This window comes from Tauraco erythrolophus, chromosome 7, assembly GCF_009769465.1.
Source record: "Tauraco erythrolophus isolate bTauEry1 chromosome 7, bTauEry1.pri, whole genome shotgun sequence".
Classification (NCBI taxonomy): domain Eukaryota; kingdom Metazoa; phylum Chordata; class Aves; order Musophagiformes; family Musophagidae; genus Tauraco; species Tauraco erythrolophus.
Genome location: NC_141471.1, coordinates 17,068,733 through 17,091,505, shown reverse-complemented (window position 1 = coordinate 17,091,505; position 22,773 = coordinate 17,068,733). Strand labels below are relative to the sequence as shown.

The 22,773-nt window shown below is 36.9% G+C and overlaps 1 protein-coding gene across 1 annotated transcript in view; it reads right to left on the bottom strand.

The window, feature by feature from the left end:
- ZNF438 (zinc finger protein 438) overlaps nt 1-22,526 on the bottom strand; it is a 53,384-nt gene extending 30,858 nt beyond the window's left edge. Inside the window, 2 exon segments of the mRNA XM_009984322.2 lie at nt 21,922-21,975; nt 22,458-22,526. The gene's annotated coding sequence lies outside the window, so the exon portion shown is untranslated.
- Nucleotides 22,527-22,773: the final 247 nt, after the last annotated feature.

Here is a 22,773-nt window from a genome sequence, read left to right as displayed (position 1 = left end):
TAAATGAGCAAGCAACTGCCTACTTAGTCAGATTCTTATGCTCAAGTATTCTTTGCTTTTAAAGTTTGCTCTTGTTTTAAAGATTAAAGCAGGAGACACGTGCATGCAGAACTTGTTTTTGGCTCCCAATATGCAAAGCTAGGTTGCAGTTCCTAACACATCTACATTATTTATTCCACATGCATTAGAAAGAAAACCTGTACAGAATTTACTAGAATAATGTGGTTCTTATTTTTTAGAAAACTGTCATATATATACACGTATGAACAAGTATTTTAGAAGCTTCAGAAACTGATCAGTGGCCACTTGATTCATCAGCACAAACTCCCCATACATGTAACACAGGCCGAATTCTCCTAATTCTCCTTTATTCAATACAGAACAAGTTTTAAAGAACTGCTCGTGTTTCTAGGATCTGAATTACATTTCTAAAAAGCCTCCAGTATATTTCGCCAGTTAAAACACTGGCACAGTACCACTCTATTTGTCTTCTGAATTGCAAAAACCTATGAAGTTTCGTTGTAACAATTTAGTTTTCACAGAGGTTTTCCAGTAAACGCTCATTAAAAATCTTTTAACATGCAAGTTATTTGGGTCCACTATCATTTTCACTACAAAGCTGTGATTTGGGTCTTTTAATTTGTCGTTTTACTTTATCTCAGAATATTAACACCAGATAGCAGAAAAATACAAGTCTAGACAAAAACCACAATATCCCATCAGATTCAGGTAAGAGTTTTAATATGGAAAGAACATTAGTGAATGTATTTCCGTAAAAATAAAAATCAATGCTTCCCTCGCAGCAAAGTAGAAAACTCTGCATATTATTTCTATCACATTTACTTTCTCTCTGTAAAGTCCATTTGCCTTTCACTGATAGTGAAATGACTTAAGATCTATGTTGTAAACTTTGCATTTTTTACATCTGTGCTGGGTGCACGCCAACAACCTGCATCATCTTCTGCAGCAAACATCCATTTATCTGGCTCAGCTACTTTTTTTTTAGAGCACTGGCAGGGAGGAAGGGAGAGAAAAAATAATGGTGATAACTGCCAAAGACATTTTCCACTATTCTTCTACAGATATTTCTGACCTGTGTGAATTCACTTACTGCATGCAGGCCTCATGATCCATAGCATGTAAATGTCAATGATCATGCTACAAGTTTGAACTGAATCAACCTTAAAAAAGAAACCTGCAATGGCAATGACAAAAGAGTTCCATTCAAACCCTCAATCCTTTGATTAATCTAAAAAATACGTATTTCCACTGAAAACAGTTACCTTCAAAGATCAATAGGTAACTCATTTTTTCAATATTTCAAGCTACATCAATACTTAATTTGTAAGTATTTGCAAATGTGTCCACTGCAATAGCTGTAACACCTACTGTATCTAAAGATGATGAAAATCCACAGACTGGAAACCAAATTCATTTTATATAAATAGAAGAATGAGCTTTAAGTTTCTGAAATGCAAAGTTCTGGATAGAATTTTTAAAAGAAGCCTTCAGTAAGTAACAAATTTAGACTATATATATACACATTTAGCAGATCACATAGAAAGCATAAAACTACTTTGGCATCACACCAGATGGCAAGAATAGAACTCCTTCTACACAGGAGAAACATACGTATCATAAAGATGCAGTGTATTCTGTTTCCTAAGCCCTTTCAAATTGTAGTTCTCTATTTTCATGACTGTTCATCTAAAACCATACAGTTAAAAAGCCTTAAAAATATAGACAGAACAAAAAATTCTGGGGGGTACTTCATCTCAAATGTTAAAAATGTAATGATGTTTCATTTTTAGTTGGAACAGAAAAAACATCAGCATGACTACCGCTGTACTTAATCCACTTTTCTTCATTTGCTAAATAGTAGTCCCTAAATGTGGTAAACTGGGCAGTAAAACTTAACATTAGACAAGGCTATCAGCCATCTTTTGTTCCTCTATTTATCGACGGGGGACAGAAAATGTTTTAACTAGTCAGTAAGAGTTGCAAATAAACTATTTCCATCACTGAACTTGCATGCTTTCTGTAAATGGTCAGAAATAACAGCCACCTAGGATCTTGCTTGTTACACTACTGTAAACATCAATTAATTGCAGAGAGCAATGGTGTTTACAGGTTTCTTTCCCATTCAAAAATGACTGCCGATTTTATTAAGTAAAAATCCAGTGAATACATATAAGCTGGACATGTTTCGTGAACTTTGAAATGAGATACTTTCAAATATATATGAATCATCCAGAAACAAAAAAATGGAACTGTTCAGTATTAGGTGTAAACGGGAGAACTATCTCACCAGTACCCCAATCTTTGTTTCCCATTCCAGAACAAAATAATGCTATCTGAAATTCATTAACAAACATGAATGCATGCACTGGTTTCAATTATTTCAGATAAATGAAAAATTATTTTCTTCTCAATGAGTATGATTCAGAAAGCATAAGAGTTTGTACAGATCACCAGGTCCAAGACAACAGTCCACCAAGCAACTCCACCAAGTAGTGTCAGAGATTCTCATCTAATCTGAAATAACTGTTTTCAGTGCCAAGTCTTCAATGCACAGTTTTGTCATAAGCGTTACCTAATTTTAAGCTACAGAAATCAAGCCCATTTCAGTTTTTAAACGAAATATGGCAGTTTTACCCAGGATACCTGTTTTTCCCCCTTACAAGCAGCACTCAAACCAAGAAATTCTGAGTGGGCAGTGTAACAGAAGAGAGATTTTTGTCTCTAGTAGCAGCTATACAGTTTGACAAACTGTTCTATTCCTCTTTTCTTCCTCATACACATTTTTGACAAATGAAGAAATCTGTTTCCATTAACATTTCAAGAACATTTTCAAGCTTTTATGCCAAACATTTCCATTTTCAGGCAACAAGAGGCAGGAAAGTATTTAATTCTTCTAACATTTGGGTCATAAAAATCTTACTTCCTATGAAGAACAGGAAATCGTAGCTGCATTGCCTAATTTTTCAACGTTCTACCCTACTATATGTTGTTGATATTTTATAATAATGCTTAAATGTTTTCAGAGGGAAAATATGTCAATGATTTAACACAGTCTTCCAAAGTGACAGGAGAAGCTAAAGAAAGAAATGGTCAGGAATGTGAAAGTCAATGGCAGCCTTAGCTGTAGGAGATGGTGAATCTTAAGATCATGAGAAAAACAATCAAGACTAACAGCAAAACTGTAGTCCTGGACTTTGAGGAAATATTTCTGTTTGTTCAGAGAACTAGTTGGTGTGACCCCTTTCAAAGGGCCACCCTGAAACATAGGCAGCCCTAAAGAACTAGTTGATATTCACGGTCAATCTCTTCAAAGTACAAGAATGGTTCAGCATTTTGACACGCAGCAGGTGTGGAAGAAGCCAACACAGATGAACAGAGCACTCCTAACTGAGCTCCAAGACAAAAGAAGCATAGGCAAGGCAGAAGAGGAAGAAGCTAACAGAAAGAATACAGAAACACTGTCTGGGGCTACGTATACAGAATGAGCAAACCAAAGATCATTTGGAATGGCAACTAGCAAGGGATGTGCAGGGCCAAGAAAGGCTTCCATAGATACACAAGAGCAAGCTGAGTGAACTGAATACTCTCATCTATTGTGCACTTAGAGGGTTGTGCTCATGTTTGAGTTCCCCACAGACACGCCTGAGTTCAGCTGCAGGAAGAGAAAGCTAAGGTGGGAATCTTATTGCTGTCTTCACCCAGCTAAAATAGAAGGGCGTCTGGAAGATGAGGGCAGACAGTCCTTCAGGCTGCACAAGAGGACAGGAGGCTACAGACAAGTTGTCATGTGGGAAATCGATATATTAGGAAAAAAATTCACAGGGAAAGTGGTCAAGCACTGCAAAAGGATGTCCAGAGGCTGTGTCGTGTCCATCCATGGAGATGATCAAGACTCAAATAAACAAAACCTTGGTCAACCTCACCTAACTGTGAAGGTGGCCCTGTTCTAAGCTGGGCATTTAAGCAGATGACCTTCAGTGGTCTTTTCAAAATAAATTTTTCTGGACTTTTTACAAGAGTGTCCACTGATAGGACAAGGGGAAATGGGTTTAAGTTGAAGGAGAACAGACTTAGATTAGATCTCAGGAAGAAATTCTTCAGTACGAGGGTGGTAAGACTTTGGAATAAATTGCCCAGGGAAGTCGTGGATGCCCCCTCCTTGGTGGTGTTCAAGGCCAAGTCAGACAGAGACTTGAGTAGCCTGATCTAGTCAAAAGGCTTCTCTGCCCATGACAGGGAGGCTGGATTAGATGATCTCTAAGGTCTCTTCCAGCCTATGCCATTCTATGATTCTATGATTACTTTTGGCACATCCTTTTTCAACTTACTCATTTTGCTTTCCAACGTATGTGTCTGTTAAATAATGAACCTTTCAAAATAAATGATGATTCAAATTAACTTTGATATTACCGATTTCTAAAACCTCTTACTGTGCTACCAGAGTATCCTCACATCTTCTCCCCCTTTGTCACTGGGATATCTGCTCTGTGTTTCACCTCTCTTTCTCTCTAAAGCATCAATATAGAACTCTAGGAATGAAAATATGCAACTTAATTAAAAAATAAATAATAACAAAAGCATTTGCATTTAGTAAGCATTACTAAACACACAGGAAGCAGACAGATGGAATTAAAATGCAGTACATACATAGTCAGAGGACTGTCATAATTTAAAGATCTTATGCATGCTTAATACTTATCTAAGAATGAAGACTATAGACAATTCCTATAAAAACATCCGTGTTAATATATTTACATATAAGTATGTAAGTAGGTAAGGTGCATGTAAATACAAAGAACCAAAGATGAAATGTAGACCACAAAAAGGCTGATGTGCAACACAACTTTTTTGAAGTCAATTATGTGGGTCTCTCATGTAAGAAGCCCAGGAAAAGGCTAGAAAGCCTAGAAAAAAAGATAAAAGATCCTGAAAGACAGTTTCACAAAGAGCATGTGTTCCAAGACTCTCCTATCACTGGATACATGGCATCTTCTGAACCAGGACAAATCCAAGAAAACTCAGAGAGTCAATCATTCTTTCTTGCGCGCTCGTGGTAAACAACATAATTCTATCACGGTGCTAATCGATGTTTTAGCAGTACTTAATACTTTGTTATATATAGTTCAAGCCACTCAAGAAAGCCAGGGACTTAAAAATTGCCCTTAAAAATCTAGTGAAGAGGTGCTCTGTTACTAAACTTCAATTTGTGAATGTTGAAAGTGAGAAACCACTGCATTTAAAAACAAAGCATCTGCAGTTCTGCAAAATGTGCTGTTACACCTGACGTGTGTTAAATTTGTTTACATGGTACTTTTTATAGCCAGTTTCAAACTGAGGCACTTAATCGTGCCTCAGATAAGTGAAATGAATTAATTACTATCAAATCCTAGACATATTTATGCATTTTGTCATAACAGTAATTTACATGTCTTCTCAAGGAGAGAACTTGTATAACTCTGAATATAAAAATACTGTTGACTACATTGTCTAAAAGCTTAAAAGATCACCTAATTCAAATTATTTCTTAATTCTATAGCAAGCCATTAAAACCAAACAGCTTCTTTCTCTGCACTAAATACACTTAAGATTAGGTCCAGTTCTTCTCTGCGTCTCAGTTACATGCATCACCTTGCCTCCAGTACATTAGACACCTCTAAGTCCAAAAGTTTTAAATTAAGCCACTGGAAGATCAACATGCACACACACAAAAGATGAGCACCACCAGCTTACATCCTTTTAACATGCCTTCTACACAAAAAGCAAGAGATAGTTTGCATATGACTCTGAAACCATGCATTTTTCATAGAAGAAAATGAATTACCACTCAGAGTATCTTCCACTGCAAAGGTGAAATTTATAATGGAGAGTCAGGTCAGTTACATTCTAAGCACTTTACAAAGCAAATTCAAAACAGGTTACCTTTAATTACAATATAATGTGTAATTCCTCACTGTCTTCATCGGAGCAGGAGTAAAATTAAACAGGAAAAGAGAAAGGAAAGATGATCTATAGATCCTATTAGACGGAAAGCAGGCTTCAATACAGCTGTACTCGCTTTCAGCTAACTCTAAATTCATCAGTGTTTTCATAATATAAAGTCAAAAGTAAGCTGTTTTGAAAAAAGCTTTAAGCAAAGCACTATTCTGTTGCACTTCAGTGCACAGGAAGCCTAGAATGCTTGCAATGTGTTTAACACATACCCAAGTGGATGTGTTTAGGTGAGCCCTCTTCATATGAAGTTTCCTACAAAATATCGTGTACCTGGAGATCATGTGCAGGCCATGATAAAACAACAATCTATTTTCAAGACAGCAGCAGTATCTCCCTTCCACGTGGAGGCCAGTGACAAGTGGTGTTCCTCAGGGGTCGGTACTGGGACCAGTGCTATTTAACATCTTTGTTGGAGACATGGACAGTGGGATTGAGTGCACCCTCAGCAAGTTTGCAGATGACACCAAGTTGTGTGGTGTTGTGGACATGCTGGAGGGAAGGGATGCCATCCAGAGGGACCTTGGCAGGCTGGAGAGGTGGGCCTGTGAGAACCTCATGAAGTTCAACAAGGCCAAGTGCAAGGCCCTGCATGTGGGTCGGGGCAATCCCAAGCACAAGTACAGGCTGGGTGGAGAATGGATCAAGAGCAGCCCTGAGGAAAAGGACTTGGGAGTGCTGGTGGATGAGAAGCTCAACATGAGCCGGCAATGTGCGCTGGCAGCCCAGAAAGCCAACCGTATCCTGGGCTGTATCAAAAGGAGCGTGGCCAGCAGGTCGAGGGAAGTGATTCTGCTCCTCTACTCAGCTCTCGTGAGACCCCACCTGGAATACTGTGTTCAGCTCTGGAGTCCCCAACACAAGAAGGACATGGAGCTACTGGAACGAGTCCAGAAGAGGGCCACGAAGATGATCCGAGGGCTGGAGCACCTCTGCTGTGAAGACAGGCTGAGAGAGTTGGGGCTGTTCAGCCTGGAGAGGAGAAGGCTCCGGGGTGATCTTATAGCAGCTTTCCAGTATCTAAAGGGGGCCTACAGGAAAGCTGGAGAGGGATTTTTCCAAGGGCGTGTAGTGACAGGACAAGGGGCAATGGATTTAAACTGAAAGAGGGCAGATTTAGGTTAGATATAAGAAAGAAATTCTTTACATTGAGGGTGGTGAGGTACTGGAACAGGTTGCCCAGAGAAGTTATGGATGCCCCATCCCTGGAGGTGTTCAAGGCCAGGTTGGATGAGGCTTTGGGCAACCTAGTGTAGTGGAGGATATCCCTGCCCATGGCAGGGGGGTTGGAACTAGATGATCTTTGAGGTCCCTTCCAACTCTAACCATTCTATGATTCTATGATTCTGTCTATTCAGTTTTACTCACAGTGCTTCATGGTGTATTTTTTTTTTCCACACAGCTACAGTACAAATACTTTATGCCAGGACCAGTTTTCTGTGTGTTGAGTAATATGCCAGTAGGAACCTTTGGGTTCAACAATAAAAACAGGTCTATCTGACAGCCATGTTCCCAATTATAAGACAGAGTTTGCAATTAAGAACTGGGTAGCATACTGACTGCATTCCAATCACAACTAAGCCATCAAATTCAAGAAGACTTCCTAATAAAAACTATAAAGACATTTTCATTAAAATATATTCTTCCTATCCTTTACTAGCATAGCAGCACAGTTAACAACATGCACACCAACTGCTCTAACTTCTATTTACATAGAAGGGGAGGCATCGGTATGCATGAGGATTAAACTAAGAAAAAGGCTGGAACTGCTACAATTTATTACCTAATAATATAGGTATATTCTTCCAAGTATAATCCCACTAAGCTGAAGCACAGTTATGCATTCACAAAAATTCAGTCAGTCAGTTACTGGGAAGACTGCTGAGTATCTGAGTCGCAAGCACAATACCACAGCTAAACAAAATAGAATTACTTGCAGCTGAGAATTTCACACAGTGGCCAATTAAATGCACAAGGTAATAAGACTAGGATTATGACAAAAAAATTCTCTGTAGGAGGATAATAAGCCAATGAGATCACTCTTGAATCAAGTATCAAAATTCGGGCTACTTCTTGAACCAAGGGTGCCCAGAACCTCCAGCTACTTTCTCTGACACTGTCAGCAGCAAAAAGAACACCCACTGATGTCAATACACCAGCACATTACAACTCCTCATATCCTAAAAAAAACCCAAACAAACAACACCCTGCCATCACCATCTTGCATTTTTCTTGGCACTGTGAGAAAACGGCATAAAGGTCACAGAAAGCAAACTTCACTCGCATTCTTACAGGTGGCTCCTCCAGATTAAAGCTGAAGAGCAGCTGAGCGGTGGCACATAGGACCTTTCAGTGCCTTTGCAGAGGAGAACACTTCAGTTCCCACACCTCTGAAGCCAACATTTTTCCGCAGTATGCGCTCACTTCTATTTAAAAACAAAATAATACCTTGTGTTTACTGCTTATATACCACAAGCTGAAAATCAGAAGAAACATAGGATAATTGAACTACATGGGAAAGACAGAACTGAGTAATAGCCTCTAATTTTTTGCAAGATATGCAGCTACTGCAAAGAATTAGAAAAAAAATCATGAAGGCTCAACTAAATAGTTCTACATTCAAGCAAGCTTAAAATGATCTGCCAATTATATGGTCAAAAGAAAGAAGCTACAGTCAAAATCTGTCTTTTTTATATCATAACCTATTTTCCAAATGTATTAAGAAAAAATAATCTTTAATGTGAACTCACAGACATTCAACCTTCAACCAAGATTCAGCAAATTCTAAACCCACGCACTTGATTTGTCATCTATTTGGTTGCTAAATCTGACTCTGAAAGAGTGATGTGTTACCTTATTATTATTTTTCAAAAGATTTCTCTTGGGATTGCACAGCAAAGGAATGAATACGTAACCTATCTTACACAGGAAGGAGAGATTTTTATCCTTAAAAACAGGAGGTTCGCCCACATGATCACCTGGGACAAACTTGGCCAGTGCAAGCAGGCTAGAAGGTTATAGGAGCCTGGGAATGTTTAACATCAAGAAAGTAATTACAGCCCAGCAAGATCAGAAGGAATTACACAGGAAATGTGAACAGTAACCCTTTCATGCCAAAAAAATCATGAAGAAGTGAGCTCTCAGCTGCCAAACTACAAGGCTGTACAAACCAACTGCAAAATGTAGGAATGGAAAAAGCACTACATATTACTAGGCTATAAATTCCAAACGATGTGATAAAGCTATACTTCCAAGAAAAGAAACATAACCTCTGGTCTTTCTTCTTTCCATATATATACAGTACAATTAAAGCCAAGAAGAAACATGAAAACATTTCAAACGCCACGTAAGAATGGTCAGCTGTCTCTTCTAAATTTTTTCTTTTAATTTTATGCTGACCAAACAGTCTCCTCCCTAGAAGGTGGTCAAACATCTTGTTCTTATTTAATCATGGGAAACTTTCTTCCAAAGTAAATAGTACAATATCCAAGTAAGAATGCTAAGTCTTTCAGTTATCTCTTCCATAAAAACGTATCTCTCAAATTCTGAAATAAACCCCATAGCTCAACAGAACGGGCTCAAGCTACCCTATGTATTTGTTGGTGAAGCAGTTTCTATTCTCTAGAGACACGAGGGAATTTGAGCAATCTGACAAGTTACAAAGCCTTCAAGTCCCATTTTGTAAAGTGAAAAGTGATTGTACGTGCATGGGAACCCAGGAACAATTTTTACGAAGGAAGACAATATTTTTAAGCTCCCCACTCAGGAAAATTGTACTTCTTTATATCCATCAACAGATAATGCTGCAAAATATTAGCACATAACCCTGATCAGAGAAGAGATAGGCAATAAAGTAACCAAACAACATTAGAGTTTTTATTAACCTGTTGATTAAAATTACGATGAATATATTCTTGTTACAGTAAACAAAAATAAGCTCCTCTGAAATGAGAATTAGTGTATACCTGATCTACCTAAAAATGAGATAAAAAGATAATTTATTGGGCTTTTTTAATCATAAAAGTATCTTATTTATTTAAACATGCTTCTTTAGTTGTTACAAATCAGAATAGTGTCATCACACACTGCATTTGCAGCGCATCTCCACATCAGCACTTTAGCTTCTTTTCTTCCACCTTGTCACTCAGGTGTTCCTCTCTACCTTCCTTTAATAGCACAGTCTTCCTTTTCTCATCTGTTCCGTTGGATTCTATTTTGTTTCCTTTTCCCTGCCTTCACATATAAGATGGGCGTTTGCCATCACTAGCACTGCATGCACAACCAACTCCTGCATGACTGAAGTCTACTCAGCTACCTGCTCAGCAGAATTGCTAAATAAGACTGAGGAAAAAAATAAAAATAAAATAAAATAAAATACAAAAGCAGCAATAGGAATTTCAAGCATGGGCATGCAAACAGGGCAGATACGGTGCAGTAAAGAAGTAATAATCAAGAAGGCCAAAAAGTCATTGCTGACATTATGGCTTGCACAAGTAACTAACTCCCATTCTTCAGGAGATAAAACTGAAATATGAAACAATTATATTTTCTATTATTTTACTGAGATGGAGGCTGAAGAGAGACAAACACCGTGACCTCATTCTGGAAACAAAGCGAAAGTTCCATTTTCTCCTGCACTAAACTTAATCCTACTTGTTAGGGTTGGTGATTTGCAAAAACAAACTGAACAAACTCTCCCAGTCAATACACGTTCTTCTGAGATTAAAGTCAATTCTCTTAAATTTGTCTGTCTCCACAGCAGATTAAATATTCAGCAGTACAATATCCATACAAGATGTTAGCCAAAAAAACTGCAATAGTAGACGAGATACTAAGTTTTCCATGGCTATAAACGACACAAATCTATCCACAGCACATAACATTTGTTGAGCAGTCAGAAAAATATTTCTTTATTGTTGCAAAATATTCTGTCATCAAAGCACTTGTACATGTAAAGCAAAAATACTTGCAGTGATACTGCTATTGCTTCTTCAGTGAGCTATGACAGTTTCAATGCGTGTAGAGCCACATCCTTTCTTTCAGCAGTTCAGCAAGGTGAACTGACTGATCTGAAGCGTCAGAAGCCAGGAGCTAACTACAAGGACTCTTAGCGTGCAAGTGAATTGATGGCAACAGCACTGGGAAGTGTTTTCTGTACCTCTCAAACACAGGCAACACGTAAGAATCTGAGTATTCCTTTCAATACATAAATTTGTAACTGATCCATCTGCCGGACCCTGAAGCAGCACTGTGGCTCACAATTGCATGCATCACTAATATAAGATTCCTCCGCAAATCAACAATATTTTCCACCTGACCACATCCGCTCTTTACAGAGCCTCTTTAGAATTTGTATCTGAAAACTAGTAATGTACCAGTACTAGTAACGTTTTTTTTTAATTGAGAGGTTACTAGCATTCGTCTTATTTCCGGAAAGAAATACAGGCAACTTTGAAAACCTGAAAGTAAAGAATGTCATACTCTGGGCCTGTGAGTCCATTTTATCATGAAAAAGTGAATTCCAAAGATACTAATTTTGAAAATTATTAGGCTTCCAAACACAACTATTTGTAATACAGGTAGGTTTCAACAGAAATTTAAAAATTCCTCTTTTGGGGGCATCTAAAGTCAATCCACTGAACACACACATGTGTTAATATTCCCACTCAGTCTCTTCCTAACTGCAAGTATATACACCAGACATTTTCTCCTTGCCAATATAAAGCAGCTTTCTAAATATAATTGCCAAAGACTGAATTTTCAGATTACTGTACTGGATTTCAGATCACAGACGAGTACTGGAGAGAGACGCTACTAAAGAAAACCTGAAACTCTTCTTTGTAAATATCATCCGAGAAAACACGCATGGCTACCCTGTGCCAACCAGTACTAACCTATACAAATTTTTGAAATTTATCTATTAACTTTTAGACATTAACAAACATTTTGGAAATGGTCTTTCTAGCATTTCATGTACAAAATGTTATAAAGTGACAATTCAAGTAAACTTTTCATTATTGAACAGCACACACTTTAAAACATAATTCCACTTAGACAAAAAAAGGCTTATACTGCCTGAGATGATAATTTCTCCCAGGCTTAAATAAGACCTGGAACACTTAGCCTGTCCTATTTCCCTGATAAGAAAGGGCAGTTCCAACAGTATGGGTACAGCCCGCACCCAAACGATGATTCCTTTTTTTACTTTTTGTTTTCTAGGGGGAAGTGCTTTGCAAATTATTGGATAGCACCATCAAGACATTACTCTGTTTCCCTGGCTTGGATTTTTGATGGTTCAATTAAAGCCCATTACTCCACAACTTCTGTAATCAACATTTTATAGTTCTTGATTTTTTTTTTTTTTTGCTTTTTTCTGAAACGAACAACTTCCTGAAAGAGGAAGAAACATATGCAGAAAAAACCAATTCTATAGCAAGGAGTTTCCATCAACTTAGCAGTACTGTTAGTCTAAGGAATTTTTCTGCTTCTCAAAAGCGGATCAGCTAAATCTTTCAAAGATATCTGCATTTCTGTAAGTGTAGTTTGATTTTAAAATCCAAAAAAGAAAAATAAAAGTTTGCTCTTCTTTAATCTTGAATATGAAAATAAGCTTTTGTCTCAAAATCGAAAAAACACTTTCCAACAAACATCAATATTATATACCAAGTGTTTGAAGACTTTTAGATGCAAAAACACCTTCGAAAAGGTTTCAAAACTTTTACAGTGAATTAGATCAATTACACCTTAATAATATCAGTAACCAAAGGTTTTGTGACAGAGCGTGCTTGGAAACATGGTTATATTTACCCGAAAGGCTACTGTTAATCATATAGCTTGTTGTTCAGAGATATAGTCAGTTCTTGCTTCTACTGCTAAACAGAAATCAGATGTAAAACCCAAGTGTTACTTTGAACTATTTTCCTTTCTGTATCTTATTAAAAATCAGAAACAAATTATTGGTATATTTCAAATGCTAACAATCATCACTATACCAGAGGTATAAGAATGTGAATAAAAGAATACAAGAGTGAAAAATACAAAAATGCTCTTTTTTCAGTAGCATTCCATTTTTGGAATTCCAAAATGTGCTCTTCTGCTTCACCAAAGCAAGATTACACACCTACCAATGGGCTTCTGCAAGTCTTACCCAATATCTGTAAGGACCAAAGCTAGACCTTAAAACTGTGCATGAGCACCCAGAGCTTACATTATTGGAAGTAGTATTCCTTATTCCGTAAATTTAAACTATTTTTACCTCGAAATTGACAAATTGTCAGAAAAGCCACATTTTACTCTCCCAGCATACTGTGAAGTTAGAGCAGAAATTATAAATTAATTTGTACCAAGTTTAATAGATTATTATGGTATGGTATTGGTATGTAAAGAACCTGAGAATTATTCTGAATAATTAACGGTATACAAAAAGCTCCAAAAGTAGCGTTATCACTTGTACCTAAAGATGTCTTCAAAGACTATGAAAATTATGGCTTAAAAAATGCAAGAATTTCAGCTTCTTAATCAGATCTCTAGCTATTAAAAAAAAATCCTCAGCTGTCTAGAAATTGTGCCATAAATAATAATGTCTCTCAGTCACAAAGAACTGTACCCAAACTAATCAGAATTATTTTCGAAGGCAAATTAACTACCTATGAAAACTAAATTATTATAAACTTTACCTCTGATTTACCTGAGTCACAACAATGAAAGTGTATGTTGGAAATGCCTTCTTCCTTTTCCAAAAGGCAAAATAGGAAAAGAATGTTTTATATTACTGTGTACAGAGGGAACACATTGCCTTGTTTACTTAATGACTAGTCTCATACCTTTCAATTACTAGGAGGCATTTTTCTACAATTTTGCTAATGTCCTGGACCTTCCATGAGAAATGAATACATTAGCATCAAATTACAAAGTCTGATAGGCATTATCTAAGTTTTCCTATATCTATGCTTTCTGCAGTGCAAAGATATTGAACTATCTTTCAACATTCAGGCAGTCTGTCCAGGATAGAAACCATATTCCTCATAGCTCAGTGGAAATTTCAGAATACACTACTGCAGACACCTGAGAGGTATAACACTGTTTGTAGGGGCAGAATTAGGGCAACTTGGTCTGCAGAACTCCACTTCCAGAAGTAAGACATCAAACAGTAGCTCCAGTCTTGGGATGGCATCCTAACAACCCAGAGCAAGAAACTTGCCTAGTCTCTGTTCAGCTTCAGCTAACAGTCAAGATATAGCAACCAGCTTCCCTTGCAATACATAGCTATCTTTACAGCACGCTAGTACATAAATGTAGGTTTAATACTTGCAAGAAATCATAAAAAAAAAAAACCCAAACGAACAACCCACGGTCATGATCCTTGAAGATCTTGATCTAGTCTAAACGGAATCTACAATTTCATGCTTCTTTTAAAGTGAAATCTTACCATGTAAAGTAAACTTTATAACTACTTATGATTAAATGATCTAGAAAAAAGTCTTTAAATTCAGAAACCATAATTTACCAGTTTTCCTAACAATTTTAATGTGGTCACAAAGTCTTTCAGACACTGCTGTAAACAAAAGAATCTGACAGCCAGGTGAAAAATACCTGAAGAAATTAAGTACAGGGCAGACATAAGTGATGTTAATCAAACACACCAAATTCTGTTACAGTTTCAGGATCTCACCTTAAGCAAAATAACATGCCCGAAGTGCAAAACCCTGCACTGGACAGAACTTACTGCCTGAATAACCCTCACAGCAGCTGTTGATCAAATCTGGTTTACTTTCCATTTAGGAAATCAAAAAGGCTTCACTCAGCCCTCTTGGAGCAGCTCTGACCACGATTATTTCCAGGCTTGTCACTTCTAAGCCGCTGAAATTAGCTACATAACCAAGAAACTCAACATGCTACAGCTAACCGGCAAGCTAGTTCGTCCTGGTTTGCTTTAGCAGCGCATTTACATTGTACGGGAAGGTTTGTTTCCAAATCTGAACAGCACACTCCAAACATGACTTTGTAAGCCCTGAGGAGAACAGAGCATGTACGTTACATCTCTTACACACAGGATGCTTTTGACAACTCACTCCACTACACTAACAGCTTTTTAAAAAATAGTCACTTTTTCATTATACTCTGCTTGAATCCATAATAAGATATAGTACCTTCTATTCCAAATCCCATCTCGCCGTAAAATGATACAAGCTACTACAATCACCACTAGAATAGAAAGACCTAAAGCAAGAGGCAATCTGGTTTTCTGAAAAACTATCACAAGATTAAGGAATATCATCTCAAGGAAAATCAAGAGATATATTACTATCTTCCCCTCCAGATTATTGCACGAGTAACACAGAGTATTAAATACATCATTATACATACAGGACAACAGAGAATTGGCACAACTTTCAAATATAGCAACCTGCAATCAAAATTACTGCCAATTACATCACATTTATGCTTTTACAATCTATAAACTATACTGTAGCAAAATATACTCTTGAAGTGCAGGTAGATGATGAGTATAACACAGATGTGAGAAAGCTAAACAAACAACTAATTCTAGTAAATAAAAAATAAAAATAAAAATCACACATGTTTTCAGAAATGGCTCCTTAATCAAGGTAAAGATAAAATCCTTCCAGCCTGAAAAAAAAAAAAGCAGCCACTAACTTTTGAAGCATTCTGCTCATCACGAAAGCAAAAAGAAATAAACCAAAGCAACTAACTTCTCCAGGATCTCACATACACCTGGCACCCACCTGCTTATGCAAAGACTGGCAACATGTAGTGGTGGCTTTTAAATGCGTATTTTTGAAATGGCAACAATCTCCAATAACAAAGGCTACTATTTAAATCTTCCAACCCTAAATAACGTTTAAAAGTTGACCATTATTTTAGGAGTATCTTCCCTGACAAGAGTACCTCTCAGTTACTGAAGTTTTTCTGCCTTGACAGGGGAATTCCGTTTTTAAGATTCATACAGAGAAAATGTTTCGGTATAAATCGTGGCTATTCTAAGTCAGGAAAACATCCCACAGGTCACTAAGCTACCATCCTTCAGGCGAGTTCTCCATAATTAAGGTATCAATTATAATTTCACAGGCATATTTTATTTTATAAATAAACTATGTTTCCACAATTTGAGCTGTGGGAAAGAATGCCTGCGTCAATTCATCAACTTTTGCAGCACAGCAAGTTTTGAACTGAATGCCAACTCTAAATGTTATAGTATAGATCCTAGCAGGGAAAAAAAAAAAAAAAAAAAAAAGGAAGATTTCCCCCTCACTCCCCAATTCCCACAAGCCTTCTGAATCTTTTTATTCCTGTCACGGCACCTCCCTGACATCTGCTCTTTGTTGCTCTAGAGCCAAATACAACAAATTTAAGTCAATCTGTTGCTAAACACACCAAAAGTAAAAACTGCAGTCTCCATTAAACGGAGTGAAAAGGACATTTCAGTGGGAATGAGCAAAAGCTGATTCTGTAGTCTTTTCCTGCTGAACACTGCTTTTGATGCTTTTATCACCGAGTTTTGTATTTGAGTTTGATAGAGACTGAAAGCAAACATAGTTTCTAGGACTTGAACCATGCCAAGAGAAAAGACTGGCAGAGCGACAAGCATGCTCATTTAATTAAGATACCCCCACTGCTATTTTTTATGACTTTTTACATACTTGCTGGAAGTTGGCTGGATGACACACAAGGCCAGTGTTAGCTTATCTCACCCTCCCTAAATATTTCATCGCTCTAGGTACAGAACAAACTCATGTATTGACTTGGATTAAATTACTGCAGTTACACCTACTTTAATGCAAGAACCCAGGCAAGAGAAAAATCGAAGCTGAAGAGAACAGTGTCTCACTAGCAGCAAGTCACAAAAATAACTGTGCTACATACTTTCTCTCCAACTTGATGGAGACCCCAATGTTACACCCCAAAACTTCTTCCTCAATGTCCCCACTTACAAGAAAAACAAAGTACATCAGTGGATACACCCAAGAAAACTAGACGTAGTACCTAGTGGGTATTTCACCCAGATATAACCTAACACGGGGGCAGACAGAGTGAACAAATTAGTGACACAATACAACAATTTCTCCTGTAAACAAACTAGGGACAAACTGAATTCCTTTGTTCCCACCATCAATATGTAGTTTTTAGATGAGCTTTAGAAAAAAATCATGATGGAAAAAATAATCTTACAAATGATAAAAAGCTGAGCCTGTGTAAATATTCTTGCACTCCAATTATCCAATTTCTATTAGAATTTTCCTAAACAAAAATTATCCCCAGATTGCAGAGCTCACTGTCTTATCAATTTATTAGGAAATATATCCTTTCCCAAGTTTCCTTTCTCAAGTTGTCACCCTAATTTCACAGAATGTCCCCTTATTCTTATAGCATGAACCAACAGAACAAAAGCTCTTGAATTACTTTTCTCAACCCATTCATCATTCTGTGTACTTGTGTTATACTTCATCATATTCACTGCCTTTCAAAGGCTAAACAATCTAACTTTTTTTTCAGTTTCTCTTTATACCAGCAAATTTCCATCCCCATAGATCACTCTTTCAGTCTTTTCTCTGAATCTCCCTCTCCAGCACCACACACCCTGTGATGGCATGCTACATGACAGTTAAGATACAGACTTTTACCATGGCTTTTTATGCCCCATGCTATTCTCCATCACGTTTCGTTTACTCTGATTGCAAGTATAAACACAGTTATCAGAAGTTAGCAGAGCTCTCAGAAGTAATATTCTGAAAACACAGCTCCCTACTTTGAATATGTGACACAATGAACATGTGCAAACTTACCATTTTGGGCCAGGTAGTCTTTGCCTTTTTGTCCTTCAGCATCATTTCTTCCTCATATCTCACCCATTACAATCTGCAAATCTTTGTCATAAGGCCCATCAGGAAAAGAAAAATCCCTCCCCAAAAAGAAAAATCACTGGTTTAGAAAAGAACATAAACTAAGCAAAGGTAACTGCCCCAAACTGTAGATTTGTGGACTTTTCACCTTTAGGCCTTCAATGAGGCACCAAGTATGCTTCAATGTAAGAACAAGTCTGTAGTACAATACAGCAGAACAGCCCTTTGAAAAATTAAGACTTTACTAGAAAACACAACACTTGTATATATGGAAGACAAGAACCTTCTACGTCCCACTTACCCTACAAGAACTACAGAAAACATATAACATCCTGAATTAACTTACTAAAATATCATAAAACATGGTAACTACTATATTGACTCTTAAGCAGCGCATATCCAGCCAAAACTAGACAAAAGTTTCCAAGAAAAAGGTGCATTTGAAGATCTGAAATCACAACTGCCTATCATAATTTTTCACTGGAAGCTAAAAACCAGGAGAATCAAAAGCCTAAGTTTTTTTTTTTTCCTTGATCATGAACGGTATTGTAAAGTTAGTTTAATATTGCCATTTAGGAAAAACATAATAGAGTGATTGACCCAACTCTCTGTTCTTAAATGCTCTGCTAAAAGAACATACTATTTGTGAAAATAACAAAAACCAGTTGAAGGTGTTTGAGTGGTCTCAGTTTCAGTACTGTAATACAGAACAGTCCCTTCTTTCTAAATCCAATACCAATTTGCTTTCCTTCTTCAGTAAAGCCTCAAAATATGTTGATGACAAAAGCAGTAAAACCCACTGAACACCATATTATTAATTTAGGAAATTTTACTAGTAGACTGATAATTTAAAAGTGCTTGATTCATTATACACAGAGCACATATATAAACAACAGAACTATGCAGGTTTTTATAGACTGATCCTTTCTGATTCTCTAACGTTATTTTGAAGGTTCGTATACTTTTACCTTTAGGACAGTGCATAGCATTAGCAGTGACTGTGTCGGACTAAATGCTGATATTTAAACTTCACTGCCTTGCTTCCTAAAAACATGGATTTACCTTATTTCTTCAACACCTGTTGTGTTTTGAGTGAGCTGAGCAAGACCAAAAACTGTCACAAGCTCATGTCTCGGTGTATGTAGCGCTACTTCATTGAAACAGCAGTCTGACAGAAATCTGAGATTATGCACACTCACAGAAATTTCACAGACTGTAACCTCACTTAAGGAAGCTACTCAGTCAAGGACAACCAAAAAACCACCAAAATTCAGTTTTGTATTGTTACCGTTTAAAAATCAATGACACAGAAGACTGCAGTGTGCTCTAAACTACAGAGATCAGTGACAGGAACATCCCTATTTTCTATGGTTCATCAAAAAGAACCACAAACATATATAAAAGAAAAGTGAAGTGGCAAAGAAGCATGGGTACAATGGAAATCACATGCGTCTAAGCTGTAATTTATTGCCATGCATCATTTTCAGAACGTTGTCCCTAAGGAAAGGTCCTTAGAAGAGAAGAAAGAGTCCCTTGCAACTGTCCCTCTAACAGACGCATAATGCGCCAAGAAGTAAGACGACACACCTCTATGGGTTGGTTTGGTTTCTGCTTTTGGGTCAGCTAAAACCATTAAATACTTCCTACAGACATCTCAACCTTCAGTTACTGACAACAAAGGGCTTCAAGTGGCAGACTGAGCATGCAAACCTTGCTTTGATTGATCTGCCAGCCAAACTCAAACAAACAACAAAAATTCTCCATGAAACTAGAACTTAGAAGCCACCTAATATTCCCAACCAACTTCACTGATACGTTCTAGTAAGTCTGACAGGAGTGGTTTCTTTCTCGCACAACTCCTATATCTACTTGAATCAAAGAAATTTTCCAAGCTGTTTTTTCATCTCTTTTGCACCTGCTTCTCCTGGCAAATACTCAAGCAAGACACAAGAATACTCCTACCTCCTTGCCTCCCCAGTGACTTGCTGTGACAGAGACATTTCAGCAGGGCTGGGATAGTCCAGCTCTGAAGCTTATCTCAGCACACGACCCCTTCCTGGTATATACCCATGATATTTTTTCTGAACGAACAATCTTCAGCTTAGACTTTCTGACAAACAGCAAAGGGCTAAGCCACAGAACGAAACTACAGGACACATACAGATATTAATGTCCTATAGCAGGCTCCAAAAGTCCCACTTTAGAAAATACATATGCACATTAAACGATACTGCATAATTTTACTCTTTATATGACCAGTGAAAAACACAACCCATTATTTTAAAAAAAAAAGTGCTCTTTTTTTTTTAAAAAAAAAGCTTAACCACAAATGAAGTGACCACAATGCATTACAAATCTGAAAGATGCATCAAGCTACATGTTACGTTCTTTCCCTCCCATTTGTGCAACAGTTGAAAGTATAATGACAGCTCAATACTAACTGTTCTAGTATCAGGACACTGGCTAGTGTCCCTTCAGGCTATGCTTTCAGTACCATATGCCCTTCAAAAAGATGCAAGAAAGAACCAATAATACGAAGAATAGTTCACCATTTAGGTGAGGAAATAATTCTTTCCTATACTGGAAAAGGTTGAAGTGACAAACTAAAGACAGTCTCTCCTTAATTTATGCACTTTCATATCCTTGTTTCATACACAGTACAGTTCTACCACAGTTAGATTTATGGTGTTTTGATTACATTTTTGATATTAATTAGGAAGAATTATCAGATTAAGATGTATTGCTCCACAAATCATGATAACATTTACTAAAACATTTAATTACTCTACAAATACCCATGAAATCAGCCCTTTAAAAAAATAATGCATGAATAGTACTTACACTACGTTTAATCAGCTTACTAAGGACAAACCAATACCTACAAACACAGTACCATAGTAAGTCAAGGACACACTTCATTAGCAAACATCACATGAAGAAAAGGAGAGTTTCTACCCAACTGTTTCACATGAAAAACTCTGCTTTCATGAAGGGTGACAAGACCAACAGTAATACAGAACAAATACAATACAAAGAAGATAGCATTCTCCAAATGCCACTTTAAGCTGACAGTAAGAAACTTTGTTACACCAGCAAAAGAAAGTATCGAATTGAAAAATTACCACAACTTTTTGTTTTCAAAAATTTAAAAAATCATTAAAGATATACACCATATATATTATTTTTAACCATTACCTCATGAAGAAGCTTGCATTTCATTCAACTTTGACAGCAACGATACGCAAACACACTTCAAGAGAAAGTCCTCAACTGTTATTCAAGCACTGCTGTTCTCTTATTTGCCAATGTTAATCCAGTAAAAATAAATGTCCATGTTTTCAATTTTGTTTAAAAAAATCTTTTAAACTAAAAACATGTTCTGGATCTCTACAAGTGAATTATAATGACAAACATGAAGCATTAAGCCTACACAAATAAGGACAAAATCTTAATTTGACTGCAAATGAAGATGAGTATCAAAACATCTTTCATTGCTGCTGAACCAATAACATATTTCACGGAAATCCTAAAAACAATTCGTTTCAAGGCAGTACACTCCCACTGACATTAAAGAATTAAAAAAAAACAAAAAACAAAAAACACACAAACCAACAAGCACCAACTCAAACAGAGACGAAAATTGTCTTCGTAAGAAGGGAAGTACATAGATGGCGACTGAATCTTTTTCCTCCTTGGTCGCATTTAATCGGAACACTGAAAACAAGATTCTAAAACACTTTGTGGTATTTTCTCAGTCCACTTTTACAAAAGTCAAAGCATACAAACCTTAGGGAAAGGACACACCGAAAACTTTCCATTAAAGGATGCAAAATTAAAATGCATCAGCTATTTAAGGCTGTCTGCATCGACTCATGTAACCTGTGCTAAACATGTAGCAGCTTATCGCAATGGAAAGCGGGTAGGATACCTACATCTCCATTGGAAAGAACCCTAGCTTACCATATGTCCTTTCTTTGTGTTCAGACCAACATAGAATCAAAAACTAAAATATTCTGCAAGGATATTAACCATATCCTTTCAACGTACCCACCTTATACCTCCTGCTGCTGCTACGGCCAATGAAATATTTCATCCATCTTAATTCCTATTTCAAGGAAAACAAAACCAGAAAGTCTCAATATCTCAGTAAACGTATTTAGCAAAGAAGAGAAAATCATATTAAATAAAAAACAGTGGCATACACTTTGGAAAGTGGTAAATAAACAATATTTCTACTAAAACATGTCTACCCACAATACGATGGCATCTCCTCTGAGGTTTACTATATATTAACAGTACTTCAGATTAGAAATTGCAATAACAAATATTTGAACATTGCTAAAATAACTGATAAAGTTCATACATTCCTGATTTGACCACATACATTTAAAACTCTGAATTTCTATAATTGTAATCGCAGTGATATTTTCAGCCAACTTCCGATCAGTTGCACTTTCACCATTTGATCATTTCACTTTGACCTGACCACATCTACCTCATTAGATGTAAATAAACACCTAAAACCATCACCAGTTTCAGGCAGACATTTAAAACATTAAACCCCTTTGTCTATAAATAACACATTACCTTCGCATATAAAAATCCTCAAAACACCCCAAGTCACAGATGAAGAACACCCCTTCATCTAATGCAGCATAATCGTTGAACCTGTATATCAAAAACATACATTACAACAATCACTCCATATATCTAAAGTTTCACGTGAGAAAGTCAGAAATACCTCATCTTATGCTCTCACTGTCATTGCTAGTTCTGATATTCTCACAAATGACTAGCAGTTCGTTCATGAATCCTTTGAAAAACATTTTAATTACAGAATTTTAGTTACCTCACAATCTATTACTTCAATGGCCTGCTCAAAAGTCAAAAACATTTGAACCAT